The sequence below is a fragment of the Dendrobates tinctorius genome, unplaced genomic scaffold (genome assembly GCF_039654945.1).
Source record: "Dendrobates tinctorius isolate UK_male_01 unplaced genomic scaffold, ASM3965494v1 ptg000022l, whole genome shotgun sequence".
NCBI lineage: Eukaryota > Metazoa > Chordata > Amphibia > Anura > Dendrobatidae > Dendrobates > Dendrobates tinctorius.
Window position 1 is genome coordinate 39,742,169 of NW_027361690.1, and position 14,857 is coordinate 39,757,025.

The following is a 14,857-nucleotide window of genomic DNA, read 5'->3' on the forward strand; positions in this document are numbered from 1 at the left end:
CTAAGGAAGGCTGAAAAATGACCACCTTTCAACAAGAAACATAAGATAAAACGTCAAGACTGGGCCAAGAAGTATCTTAAGACTGATTTTTCTAAGGTTTTATGGACAGATGAAATGAGAGCGACTCTTGATTGGCCAGATGGATGGGCCTAAGGCTGGATCAGTAAAGGGCAGAGAGCTTAACTCCGACTCAGATGCCAGCAAGGTGGAGGTGGAGTACTGGTATGGGCTGGTATCATCAAAGATGAACTTGTGGGACCTTTATGGGTTGAGGATGGAGTGAAGCTCAACTCCCAGACCTACTGGCAGTTTCTGGAAGATACCTTCTTCAAGCAGTGGTACAGGAAGAAGTCGGTATCGTTCAAGAAAAACATGATTTTCATGCAGGACAATGCTCCATCACATGCATCCAAATACTCCACAGCGTGGCTGGCTAGTAAAGGTCTAAAAGAAGAAAAAAGTAATGACATGGCCCCCTTGTTCACCTGATCTGAACCCCATAGAGAACCTGTGGTTCCTCATAAAATGTGAGATCTACAGGGAGTGAAAACATTACACCTCTCCGAACAGTGTCTGGTAGGCTGTGGTGGCTGCAGCACGCAACGTTGATCATAAACAGATCAAGCAATTGACAGAATCTATGGATGGAAGGCTTTTGAGTGTCATCGCAAAGAAAGGTGGCTATATTGGTCACTGATTTTTTTGCTTTTTTTTTGAATGTCAGAAATGTTTATTTCTAAATTTTGTGTTGCTCTATTGGTTTACCTGGTGAAAATAAACAAGTGAGATGGGTATATATTTGGTTTTTATTAAGTTGCCTAATAAGTCTGCACTGTAATAGTTACCTGCACAAACAGATATCCTCCTAAGATAGCCAAATCTAAAAAAAACCCCACTCCAACTTCCAAAAATATTAAGCTTTGATATCTATGAGTGTTTTGGGTTGATTGAGAACATAGTTGTTATTCAATAATAAAAAGAATCCTCTCAAATACAACTTGCCTAATAATTCTGCACACAGTGTAAATGCAGCTGAAAGGTGGTGGTTTATGAAGGGTAAATCTGGTGATAAGTTCATTTTAACCCCTTTCTCACGTGTCACATTCAGTTACATCAGGGTCCCTGGGTCTTTCCCAGCAGATGATGGTTGATTTATTCATTTGCCTCTTATGGCCATGGGAGAAGCGGAGCTCCATCTACAACTGTTAACTAGTGATGAGCGAGTATACTCGTTTGGGTTTTCCCGAGCATGCTCGGGTGTCCTCCGAGTATTTTGTTGTACTTGGAGATTTAGTTTTCGTCGTCTAATCTGCATGATATGCGACTTGTAAACAGGCTGAATACATGTGGGAATTCCCTAACAAACAGGCATTCCACACATGTATTCAAGCTGTCTAGCAGTCGCAAATCATGCAAATAAGATGACGAAATCTAAATCTCCGAGCACACCAAAATACTCAGAGGACACCCGAGCATGCTCTGGAAAACCCGAGCAACGAGTATACTCGCTCATCACTACTGTTAACCTGTTAAATGCCACTGTAAATTTCTGACTGCCGCATTTAACACATCATGGCAGGGGGTGCATCATTACATGCATCTATGACGTTGATGGCGGGGCACCGATGGGAAGCCATGACAGTCAAAGGTCTGATGAAGACCTCTGAGCTTGTCATGGCAATTCTGGTGAGTTCACTGCAGATCACTTCAGTGTCTTCAGCACCCGGTGCCGGGAAACAACCTTAACAGTACCGCTGCTTCCCTGGTGTTGGTACGTGTGACACTGATGCGGCACATGGGCGGCACACGATTGCCACATGTATGCCACAAGTATTAAATACACAGACACTGATATGTTTTTTCCAGTATCAGAAATATCAGGAAGTGTGAAAGCGCCCTAAAAGGGATTTGTCAGCCAATTTACGCTGCCCATACCATCAGCCTGGCTGCATGATGGTAATCAGTTATATTATATTATTTTCTGAAATCTCAAATGCTCTGGGATTTCAGAGAAAATATACTTTAAAGATACTTTTCTTCTCCCAGCTCCACTGCAGGTGAATGACTGGTCTCTTCCTATGCACACACAAGGAAGGGATCTGTCAATCACCTGCTGCAGTGCTGAGAAGAGCCTGCCAGGGGCGGCGCCAGACTGGTGTGATCTCCCCACCAAAAATCTTCAAAGTATACTTTCTCGGAAATCCTGGAGCATTTCAGAGAGTAATATACCTAGCTGCATCCAGCAGCCAAGTTTCATGGTGCTCGCAGTTTGGTGCAATTCTGTGTCCACTGCTGGTATATCTGTCAGAATAAGGCGTCCTTCATATGTCCGTGTTTCCAGCATGTGAGGGATCAATTTTTTTTATAGATAATAATAATAGTAATAATAAATTTTATTTCTATAGCGCCGACATATTCCGCAGCACTTTACATTTCAGAGGGGATTTATACAGACAATAGACATTACAGCATAACAATAATCACATAGATTATAACAAATACCAAGAGGAATGAGGGCCCTGCTCGCAAGCTTACAATCTGTGAGGAAAAAAAAGGGAGACACAAAAGGTGGGTGGTAACAGTTGCCCTGATTGTATGGACCAGCCATAATGTTAAGTGTGTATCAGTACAGACACAGAGGGCTAAGGGTACCGTTACACCTAGCAACTCACCAGCGATCCCGACCAGCGATATGACGCGGTCAGGATCGCTGGTGAATCGCTGGGTGGTCGCTAGTGAGCGGCCACTCAGGCAGATCTCACCAGCGACATCGCTGGGGACGGGGATCGCTACTTACCTGTCAGACGCGGCAATCCTGCGTCCTCCCGCCCGGCTCCACGCGTCGCTCGTCGTCACAGCCAGAAGCGCCGCAGGAAGTGGACGACGAGGAATGATCCAGCAGCTTCTCGCGCGATCAGCGATAACCAGCGGGGGAGCCGGTCGGAGGTAAGTATCACATGCAGCGATATCGCTAGCAATATCGCTGTAACGTCACAAAATCGGTGACTTTACAGCGATATTGCTAGCGATATCGCAGTGTGTAACAGGGGCTTAATGGATGCATAAAGCATGTGGGAACACGATGCGGGGAACCTGGTTATGGCAAAACTTTTGGCTGTGCCACACAGGGATATATTAGGTTAATATGTTGAGGCGATAGGCCAGTCTGAATAAATGCGTTTTCAGGGCACGTTTAAAATTGTGGGGATTGGGGACCTGGGAAGTGCATTGTATTGACCTGGGAAGTGCATTCCAAAGAATTGGCACAGCACGTGTAAAGTCTTGGAGACAGGAGTGGGAGGTACTGATTATTGAGGATGCTAACCTCAGGTCATCAGCAGAACGGAGGGTGCGGGTAGGGTGGTATACTGAAACAAGGGAGGAGATGTAGGGTGGTGCTGAGCCATGGAGGGCTTTGTGGGTGAGGGTAATAAGTTTATACTGAATTCTGAAGTGGATGGGTAGTCAGTGTAATGACTGGCACAAGGTAGAGGCATCAGTGTAACGATTGGTGAGGAATATGATCCTGGCTGCAGCATTCAAGACAGATTGGAGAGGGGAGAGTTTGGTAAGAGGGAGACAGATTAGAAGAGAGTTACAATAGTCCAGACGAGAATGAATAAGAGAAACAGTAAGAGTTTTTGCAGACTCAAAAGTAAGAAAAGGTCGAATTCTAGGAATGTTTTTGAGGTGCAGATGACAAGAGCGAGCCAGTGATCGAATGTGGGGGGCAAAGGAAAGCTCAGAATCAAGCATGACCCCAAGACAGCGGACATGTTGCTGGGGAGTAATAGTGGAGCCACACACAGAAATGGCAATGTCGGGTATAGGTACATTAGTAGAGGGAGGAAACACAAGGAGTTCTGTTTTTGACAGATACCCTTTGATAGATACCACATGTACTCATTATAACCTATGCACATGTCCGTTTTTTTCCGGTATCACGTATGGCAAGTGCCAATACAAGTCTATGAGTCTGTGAAAAACATACAGCACACAGATGGAATCCCTGCGCTGTCCATGTTTAACATTGCAAAGTATAGGAGAAGCTTTGTAACTTAATTCTTTCTTTATCAATACCGAAAATACACTGATGGCAAAAACAGACAGACGAATGAGACACTGATGACGAACACTGATGACACTGCTACCGGTTTTGAATGAGCCTTTGAATAACTGTTTGTCTGGAGATTTATATAGGCATTCTTAAGGGACTTCTAGGGCTCAGAAAGCACAGTCGCCATGGAGCGGGGGCACCACTACCGTTTATACAGTATATAAGGTGCCAACCTCTGCTGCTAGGCAGTTAGAGGTCAGGAGTTTGACAGGGCAAATAAGCTTTATCTAGATCAGTTTGATCCATTAGTATTACTAGATATGTGTTTATAGGCATGTGACTACATTGTTCTAACTTGGGTTGATGTATATAGAGGGGTAGTGAGGACATTATATTGTATATAGAGGGCTATATAGCCATGTTATAATATATCTGGAGCATTGGAGTCCTCAATGTGTAATAAAGGGCTTTGTGGACCATCCTATTTTGTATTGGGCTGTAGGATCATCATACTGTATATACAGATCTGTGTGGGGAGTTTTTGTAGGTTGGGAATAGATGGAGATGGTGCTGAAAATGTGAGAAGTCAAATGTGTTTTTGTTGTAATTTCTGCAGACGAGTCATGGCTGGAAGAAGTGGTAATGGAGGCCTGGACCAGGTGGAAAACAAGGGAAAAGTGAATGATTCCATCAGAAAGATCGTCAGCTGTAAGTTACTAATCACGTGTATTTTCTACGGGACTGGTACCTACCACTATATGTCACTGTATGGTGGTGATATTGCTGTTTTTAGTGTTTTTTCTTTTTTTTATTTAGTAACAGGTTAATGTATTTCAGTCATTATGCAGTAGAAGGTTCTGGTGGTGTCATTTGTCTTTGTATAGAGTGTTTTGTTATGTAGAGGTAATGGTGATATTATATTATGTATTCGCTGTGTAGAGGTGATGGTAATGGACATTGTGTAGCCGCTTTGTTTTGGTCTTTTATAGTAATGTTTTGATAATATTGGTCTTTGTTTGCATAGTATGTTTTTGGTTAGTAACAGTGGTATACTGTAATTATATATGTATATATCCTGTTCTAAATGACGGTAAGGGGGTCATATAGGGAAGCATGCACTTTGAGACTTGGGTCCCTAATCATATAGGACCCTAGTATCACCCCTGGTTTGATTAGTTACTTATTGGAAGTGGATCTCAGTTAAACCAAGATTCCTATAAGAGGCAATCGTTCAGTGGAGATTTTACATAGATCAGTAGGTCTCAAGGGGAATAAGCATGAAGAGAAAAATTCTATTAAACAGATCAAAAGATCAATTGATCAATTAATTAGTGAATGTCTAGAATGGCTGAGTCACATAAACTATATTTTCTAGTTTAATTAAAAGTTAAGTCCATTACCTTAGAGGTCTGTTAGATGCCCTTTAACTCTTTTAAACGTATGAGTATGGAAGGTTTTAATACATATTTTATGAACTGTTTTCTTATTTATACACTGCTATACTGAAAATCAGTCAGTGCTTTTCATTTGGTACACAGGCTCTCATGTCCTTATCTTGCAGGAGCGGAAAATTGGGGTGGTATTACTTAGCAGTGATAAGGGATTTCTTTTGGGAAATGAAAGCGGCTGCAGCTCAAAGATAACACAGCTCCCATTGCTGAATGGGGGTGACGTCATTCCAACCTTATGATATAGCTGCTGCCTTTGAGATTGTAAGTGCAAAGTCACTGGCCCTTGTCCTTTAAGTGACAATCTCACTGGTGACTCTGCACCTTGTTTTTCCTGTTGGTAGAACTGCAATGTTGGATGTGAGAAGTAAAACCAGATTTCACTAGTTTAAATCAATAAAGGTTCTATTGGAAAAAACATTTTCCTTTGAGTATAATATAGTAAATAACCATTGACCAAGATGGTCTTTACTTGTATTCCTACACTGTGTGCAAGGCTATTTGTATTTTTGATAATTCATTATATTATTGAACACCTACAGTGCTGTTGGTCAATCGAAAAGATTAATAAACCTGAAACATAAACATATAATAAAATAAAAGTGAGGTTTTGTCTTTCTTAGGAGAATATCTATGTGTTTGTAATTATTGGGCAACCTGTTATAGTCACCGAGGAGGATGGCAGGATCAGACTAAGCCAAAAGAAGACCAGAGAGGTTGGTACCTAAGAGGATTGCAGACCCCTGATCCTATCCGCACAACTAGCAGTAGCCGTGGAGCGTTCCTATGATGCCCTAGACGCTTCGTCACAGCCAGAGGACTAACTAAGTCTAAAGACAGAAAGATGAAATCTAAACTGCCCTGGAGCAGATCCCCAAAGGAATAGACAGCCCCCAAACATATATTGTCGGTGAGACAAGATGAGACACAAACACAAGCAGAGAACAGACCGAGCAAACGGTGGGGCCCAAGCTGTCTAGACAGAACAGGACAGAAAAAGATACTGTCTGCAATCACGCACAAAACTCTGAAAAAGTCCAACACTTCTGATATACAAAAAAACCTGAGATTACACAATCTCACCCCCCGCTACATCAGCACTTTGGTATAAACTGGCAGCAAGCAAAAAGACACTAACATAACAGGGGACTGAACAAGCTGCAACATACGAAGCAGGGCCCAGCGCTGCCCCCAGCAGGGAGCACGCTGAACCTTAGCAGCAAAGCAAAAAAGACACAACCAGATTAGACACAAAGGACTAGCAAAAGAATCACCTAGCTGAACATGCAGATAAGGCAGGGGACAAAAGAGCTCCAAATGCACAAAGAGGAAAAAATCACCAGCCACCTTCAAGAGCAGCCAGCTTCATTATATGCTTCCAGCCAGCAATCCCAGATTCCCAATTATCATCTTCAGGTGGAGTACCTCCATCCACCTGGCCAGCTCCACTACTCTCAGTAACCACCAGAGGGAGCAGAGGGAGCTTCGGCTCAGAAATCCGAGCAAGGGAGTTCAAAACAGCAACCATTCGTGTGCAGAACTATTATGCAACTGAATGAAAAATGTATATTTTTCATCTCAATTGTTTTTTTTCATCTGCTAAAAGGAGAATGTTAACTAAACCACTCAAAATGTGTAAAAATTTATTCTTGACATCTCCCCCCCTAAAAATAAGTTGACCACTATAGCCACCCTTCTTTTCAGTAACAGTGATAAGCCTTCCAACCAATTTCTTACACTGTTGACGATCAACTTTTTGGGCAACGCCAACCACAGTCTCCCAGACACTTTTCAGAGAGGTGACTGTTTTCCTTCACCTAAAACTTTTGTTTAAGAAGGTGCCACAAGTTCTCATAGGAGTTAGATCAGATGAGGAAGGGACTGTCATTATTCTTTCATCTTTAAGACCTTTACTGACAAGCAGTGGAGACTTTGATGCACGCGATGGAGCATTGTCCTACATAAAAATTTATTTTTTTCCCGAAAGTTGCAGACTTTTTCCTGGATCACTGCTTGAATAAAGTGTCTTCTAAAAAGTTGCAGTAGGTTTGTGAGGTAATTTTGAGCATGCCTTCAACCCGAAAAGATCCAACTCGTTCATCTGTAATAATACCAGCTCATGGCTGTACCTCACATCCACCTTGCTACTGTCTGAGGTGAAGTGGAAATCTGTTCCATTACTGATCTAGCCAGGGACCCATCCATCTGGTTTGTCAAGAGTCACTTTCAACTCATCAGGCTTTAAGGAGGTGGCAGAGAACCTCGTTGCTTCCCTTCTCTCCTAGGTGCTGATCCTGTGCACTTTATTCGAATGGTGTACCTGTATGTTAACACATTAATGTTATCCCCTTGTGTCCCAGACAGGACATACAGTGGGGAAAAAAAGTATTTAGTCAGTCAGCAATAGTGCAAGTTCCACCACTTAAAAAGATGAGAGGCGTCTGTAATTTACATCATAGGTAGACCTCAACTATGGGAGACAAACTGAGAAAAAAAAATCCAGAAAATCACATTGTCTGTTTTTTTTTCATTTTATTTGCATATTATGGTGGAAAATAAGTATTTGGTCAGAAACAAGCAATCAAGATTTCTGGCTCTCACAGACCTGTAACTTCTTCTTTAAGAGTCTCCTCTTTCCTCCACTCATTACCTGTAGTAATGGCACCTGTTTAAACTTGTTATCAGTATAAAAAGACACCTGTGCACACCCTCAAACAGTCTGACTCCAAACTCCACTATGGTGAAGACCAAAGAGCTGTCAAAGGACACCAGAAACAAAATTGTAGCCCTGCACCAGGCTGGGAAGACTGAATCTGCAATAGCCAACCAGCTTGGAGTGAAGAAATCAACTGTGGGAGCAATAATTAGAAAATGGAAGACATACAAGACCACTGATAATCTCCCTCGATCTGGTGCTCCACGCAAAATCCCACCCCGTGGGGTCAGAATGATCACAAGAACGGTGAGCAAAAATCCCAGAACCACGCGGGGGGACCTAGTGAATGAACTGCAGAGAGCTGGGACCAATGTAACAAGGCCTACCATAAGTAACACACTACGCCACCATGGACTCAGATCCTGCAGTGCCAGACGTGTCCCACTGCTTAAGCCTGTACATGTCCGGGCCCGTCTGAAGTTTGCTAGAGAGCATTTGGATGATCCAGAGGAGTTTTGGGAGAATGTCCTATGGTCTGATGAAACCAAACTGCAACTGTTTGGTAGAAACACAACTTGTCGTGTTTGGAGGAAAAAGAATACTGAGTTGCATCCATCAAACACCATACCTACTGTAAAGCATGGTGGTGGAAACATCATGCTTTGGGGCTGTTTCTCTGCAAAGGGGCCAGGACGACTGATCCGGGTACATGAAAGAATGAATGGGGCCATGTATCGTGAGATTTTGAGTGCAAACCTCCTTCCATCAGCAAGGGCATTGAAGATGAAACATGGCTGGGTCTTTCAACATGACAATGATCCAAAGCACACCGCCAGGGCAACGAAGGAGTGGCTTCGTAAGAAGCATTTCAAGGTCCTGGAGTGGCCTAGCCAGTCTCCAGATCTCAACCCTATAGAAAACCTTTGGAGGGAGTTGAAAGTCCGTGTTGCCAAGCGAAAAGCCAAAAACATCACTGCTCTAGAGGAGATCTGCATGGAGGAATGGGCCAACATACCAACAACAGTGTGTGGCAACCTTGTGAAGACTTACAGAAAACGTTTGACCTCTGTCATTGCCAACAAAGGATATATCACAAAGTATTGAGATGAAATTTTGTTTCTGACCAAATACTTATTTTCCACCATAATATGCAAATAAAATGAAAAAAAAAACAGACAATGTGATTTTCTGGATTTTTTTTTCTCAGTTTGTCTCCCATAGTTGAGGTCTACCTATGATGTAAATTACAGACGCCTCTCATCTTTTTAAGTGGTGGAACTTGCACTATTGCTGACTGACTAAATACTTTTTTTCCCCACTGTATGTCGCTGTCTGGGACAAAAGGGACCCCCGTCTGGGGAATATGTGTCCCCTGTCTGGGATGGTACCGACCCCCCGGCTGGGGAGAATATTGGCTGCCAGGACTGTTGGGCACCGGGACTGAGTGTGTGCCTCACCAGAGACTTTTAGCTCCATAGAGCTTACTGGGAGCTTTGGACTCTGCTGCTGCAGCCGTGGATGTGACAAGGGATGGAGCAGGAATTCTATGTCTCTTGTTTCTTTCTACATCTTCATTATTAAAATACAAGTTGCCACTGTTGGGCCCTATACAGTGTGAAGTGTGGTTCATCCGGAGAATGCCATCCCATCATGGAGAACAGCCACAGGACTGAGGCAACCCACTGTGACCTAGGACTGGGATTAGAACTGTCATTTTATGTGCAAGGGGCCGGGGTGTGGACTGACTCTGCTGTAGTAGACTCGCCCACGACTACCACCCCGTGCCACCTTGTTACATTTGGCGTAGTCGGCAGTATTGACCCCAGCAGCCCTGCAACCCAAAGACTGATGGAGAGGATTCCTGAGATGTGTGATTTTGAGATGAAAGAATTGAAGATGGTGGCTGACAGTGAGGTTAAGATGTTGCCCGCCGTGAAAGAATTTAACCCTCCGTCAGGCGCAATATAGATTCTCCTCAGTTCATGCGCAATGTGCCTGACAAGCACAGGTCAGAAAACCACCTATAGTAGCTACATATTTCAATTTCAGGACTATAGAAGTAGTCAGTGACCTTCATAGGAATGTATTAAAAGAGATTACACCAAATCAGATGCAAAAAAAAACATTTATTAACCATAAACTTATTAAAACTAAAAGTACCACTTTTTGGTAGTACCGCCAAATAGGCTCCAGTTATCTTTACTTAACTATTGCTTAAATATAAAATTATGGAAAAAAACTTAAAGGATATTGCACTTAGATGTTACTTAATTATTTTCTACTCATCTTCAGTGGTTTCAATTGCAGCAGAAGCAGCACAGGTACACTTAGAAAAGCAAGGCTGGCAGACGAAAGTTGCATGGGAAAGGCAGATTGATTCTTTACATATTTTTCAGTCATATTTAGAAAGCCTTCTGAAACCAGATACAAATGAGCAGGTAGTACAACTGCGTCTTTTAGAAGGTGGTAGAGTCGGTGTTTGTTCTGGAACGTCCTTGGGACGTCCTTTGTATTTTTATCTTTGCCCAAATAATAAGCTAGATCTGTGTCTGTTTCCTCTGTATCAGTGTCATCACCATCCTGCTCTGTTCCAGAATCAGTGTTACATTCTGCTACCTCATCGTCAGATGAAATGTCACTAGATTCCTCTAAATCCTCAGTTACTGCTGGTTCTTCCTCATCATCTTCTAACAAAAAAATCTTCATTTCTTCTAAATGAAGGGGTTTAGATGAATCATACTGTTTTCTGGCCATTGCAGCAGAAAATCTGAAGCAAGAGAGAAAGAGTATGTGTTAGGGCGCAATGTGCCTTAGAAGCCACCCTCCTTTTGTCTAAGAAAACAGTACTTATGTACACTAACTTAGCATTAATCCTTCATAAAACAAGCTAAATACACAATCGTGATGAATAAAAAAAGAAAATACTAACCTTTCAATTTGTGTTGAAATCAGGCGCAATGTGCCTGAGAAGCCAAAGTGTTGATATCTGCTCACTAGAAGGTCTGCTGAGTCACTGTGATATCAGGTTTCACAGAGCCTGTAGAGTCAGGAGATAACTAGGAGGGGTGGGGTTTTCTGATAAGTGGGCAAGGAGAGAGAAGTGAAACTAATTACTGTGTGCCTGTCAGATCTATTGCGCCTGACGGAGGGTTAAGATGGCGGCTGACAGAGATGTTAAGATGTTGCCCACCGTGAAAGAATTGAAGATGGTGGCTGACAGTGGTTAAGATGCTGCCCGCCATGAAAGAATTGAAGATGGTGGCTGACAGTAATGTTAACCGCTGTGAAAGAGGCACAGATGGCAGTTGCTGAAGATTTAAAGATGGCGCAGACTGCTACGGAAAAGCCGGTGGCCGTGAGATGTGAGATGTTGCCGCCTTTCGTGGGCATCATGGAGAAGATTTGGCGTGCTGGCGAAGGAGTTCCTGCCCATGTAACAGAACCCAAGGAAATGGGTGGAACAGACAAGCGGCGCCTAGATTCAGTGAGGCGGCCGCAAATGTGACAGCAGAGCCGTAAGCTCTGGGAGCTGTGGGGCCGCCACTGGACAGGATGCGGAGTAGAAGGAACAGTGAGCACTCCTCCAGTGGTTCCTTGTCCCACACATATAAAGTTGTACAGGGTCCGCATGCGGCCCAATACACTAACCAGCGGCCGTGCATAGACTGAAGCAGCCCCTTTAAAATTTTGTGCAGTGCCGGTTGCACCTGTGGAAAACACCAGGGACTGTTCCGCGTTCCTTAGAAGTCAGTCGGCACTGTATGGCGTCAAAGGATTGAGCATCATTAGTGGCCGAAGCTGTCACAAGGGACTAAAGTTAACTCTCCCCTCTCCGTTTTCAGTTGCGCTTGCTGCGCCTCCCCTGCTGAACCGGAAGGGAGGGGGGAGAGTGCTTTCAGGAGGACACGAAGACCGAGCCAAGTTAAAAAAAACTGTGTAATGAGCTGGCCCTCTGGCCAGAATATTGGTTTTAACGGTCCTAGGAGCAATAGAACCTGGGTCACGTGGACCCGTGTTGAGAGAGACTGGGACTCTTCTGTTGATGCTATTTGAAAATTTGTTGCACTGATGTTTTTATGTATGTATGTATATGTGCTGCTATTGATTTCGCAGGGATCGTCATGGCTGGGGACTGCCATGTTTTAGGAGGGAGGGGTGTAGGGAGGTTGCAAAGAACCTCATTGCTTCCCTTCTCTCCTAGGTGCTGATCCTGTGCACTTTATGCGGTACCAGAATAGTGTACCTGTATGTTAACATATTATTGTTATCCCCTTGTGTTTTACTCTGTCAAATGTGCTGTGTCTGCCATATGTTTGTTATGCACATGCTAGAGGCAGGGACAGAAGCGGTTAATTAAGGGGGCTGAGCCAACAGCCTCTAGGGAAGAGGAAGCTGAGGCTTCCTGGTCAGAGGCCAGGCAGGACTGCCTGAGGCAGGACTTGTGTGTCATGATCTAGACTGGGTTTTGGGTCTTGTCTGTCCTTTCCCGGTCTGGGCATTCAGGGGTTAACTTTCTCTGCCTTGTTCTGGTGTCAGGTCTGCTATTTCTCTGCGCTGCATCCTGCAGGCAGTACCAGTTATATTTCCTGGCTGCGGCGTGTGTAGCTGGCTCTGGTGAGACTGACTTTGCCCGTGTCTGTGCACTTCTTTTCTACCCGTCCTGACTGTGTGTGACCCTGTGTGTTTGGACTGCCCGGTACTCGACTCTGCTTTGGCTCTGACCTGATTCTGTCCCTTCATTCTGGTACTTCTGTTACTGACCGGTACTGACCTTTTTGCACTCCTCTGACTCTGTGTGTGGGATTCCCCTTGGTACTACACTACTCTCTGGTGTCGACCCGGCTTGCCTAACCATTCTGCTGCCACCTGGTGGTAGCCTTGCTGCAGTTCTGCTGGTCTGCTCAGAGCAGTATTTCAGCCGTCTCTCCACTCTGCTGAGATTGTACTATTAATCTCATTCCGGGTGCTAAATTGCTCCAGGCCCTTTTGAACAATCTCTCCAGCCCGGAATGCACCACTATGAAAGATTATATCTCAGAAAGCTTACGTAAAGGTCACATCTGTCCCTCTGTCTCTCCTGTGGCTGCTGGATTCTTTTTTGTCAAAAAGATGGTGGTTTATGCCCTTGCCTCAATTTTCGGGAACTAAATAAAATTGCGATGAGAAATACCTACCCTCTCCTGCTTATTCCAGATCTTTACAACCAATTATCTGGGGCAAAGTGGTTTTCTAAGTTGGACCGCAGAGGAGTGCATAATCTTATCTGTATTCGGGAGGGGGATGAGTGGAAAACTGCATTTCTCACCTCTGAGGGTTTGTTTGAAAATTTGGTCATGCCCTTTGGTCTCACGAACGCGCCAGCTGTTTTTCAAAATGTCATTAATGATGTATTTTCTGACTTCATTGGGTGCTTTATGGTGGTATATTTACATGACATTCTCGTCATCTGACAAAGAATCTCACATGGGTCATTTACGTGCAGTTTTTCATAGGTTACTGGAGAACTCTTTGTTCACTAAACCTGAGAAGTGTTCATTTTTTGTCCAAGAGCTGTCTTTTCTGAGGTTCAGACTTTCTGCCAATAGGTTTCGTATGGACCCTGGAAAGGTACAGGCCATTGTTGATTGGGTGCAACCCAGAGACCTCAAGGGTCTTCAGCGTTTTTTTGGGTTTTGCCAATTACGATTGCAAATTTATTAAGGGGTAGGTGGTCAAGCCTCTCACTGATCTCATAAGGGGGCTGATCTTAAAAACTGGTCGTCTCCAGCAGTCGAAGCCTTTTCTACATTGAAAAAATGTTTTATGTCTGCTCCTGTGTTGGTCTAGCTCAATCCGTCTGAACCATTCATTGTAGAGGTGGATGCATCGGAGGTGTGAGTGGGGGCGGTGCTGTCTCAGGGACCCGTCACTTTGACTAACTTAAGACCTTGTGCCTTTTTCTCCAAGAAATTTTCTCCTGCGGAGAGAAATTACGATGTCAGGAATCGGGAGTTATTAGCCATAAAATTGGCTTTTGAAGGATGGAGGCATTTTTTGAAAGGGGCTGTTCAAGCTCTTCGTCCCAGTTCAGTATCGATTGAGGGTGTTCCGGGAGTTTCACAAATCTGTTCTCAGTGGACACCCGAGAGTCGCGGCCACCCAGAGAGCTATTGCTAGACTGTTTTGGTGTTCCTCCATGTCACCGTGTTTGTGTCTGCTTGTGATACGTGTGCTGGTGCTAAAGTCTCCCATAACTGGCCAGCTGGGGAATTGGTGCCATTGCCGATTCCTGATAGACATTGGACTCATTTGTCCATGGATTTTATCACTGATCTTCTTCCTTCCAATGGCAAAACAGTGGCCTGGGTAGTGGTTGAAAGATTTAGCAAACAGGTGCATTTTGTTCCTTTGGCAGGACTACCTAACGCTGAAACCCTATCTAAGTTGTTTATTCAGCACATTGTGCGGTTGCATTGCGTGCCTCTGAATTGGATGTCTGACAGAGGGGTGCAATTCGTGTCTAAATTTTGGAGGGCATTTTGCAAGAGATTGGGTACTAGCTTGACCTTCTCTGCCTACCATCCCGAGACGAACGGTGAGATGGAGAGGACCAATCAGTCTCTAGAACAGATTTTGCGGTGTCTTGCCATGTCCCAGCAGGAAGATTGGTGTTCCTCGTTGCCTGTCGCTGAGTTCGCATTTAATAATTGGGTTAAT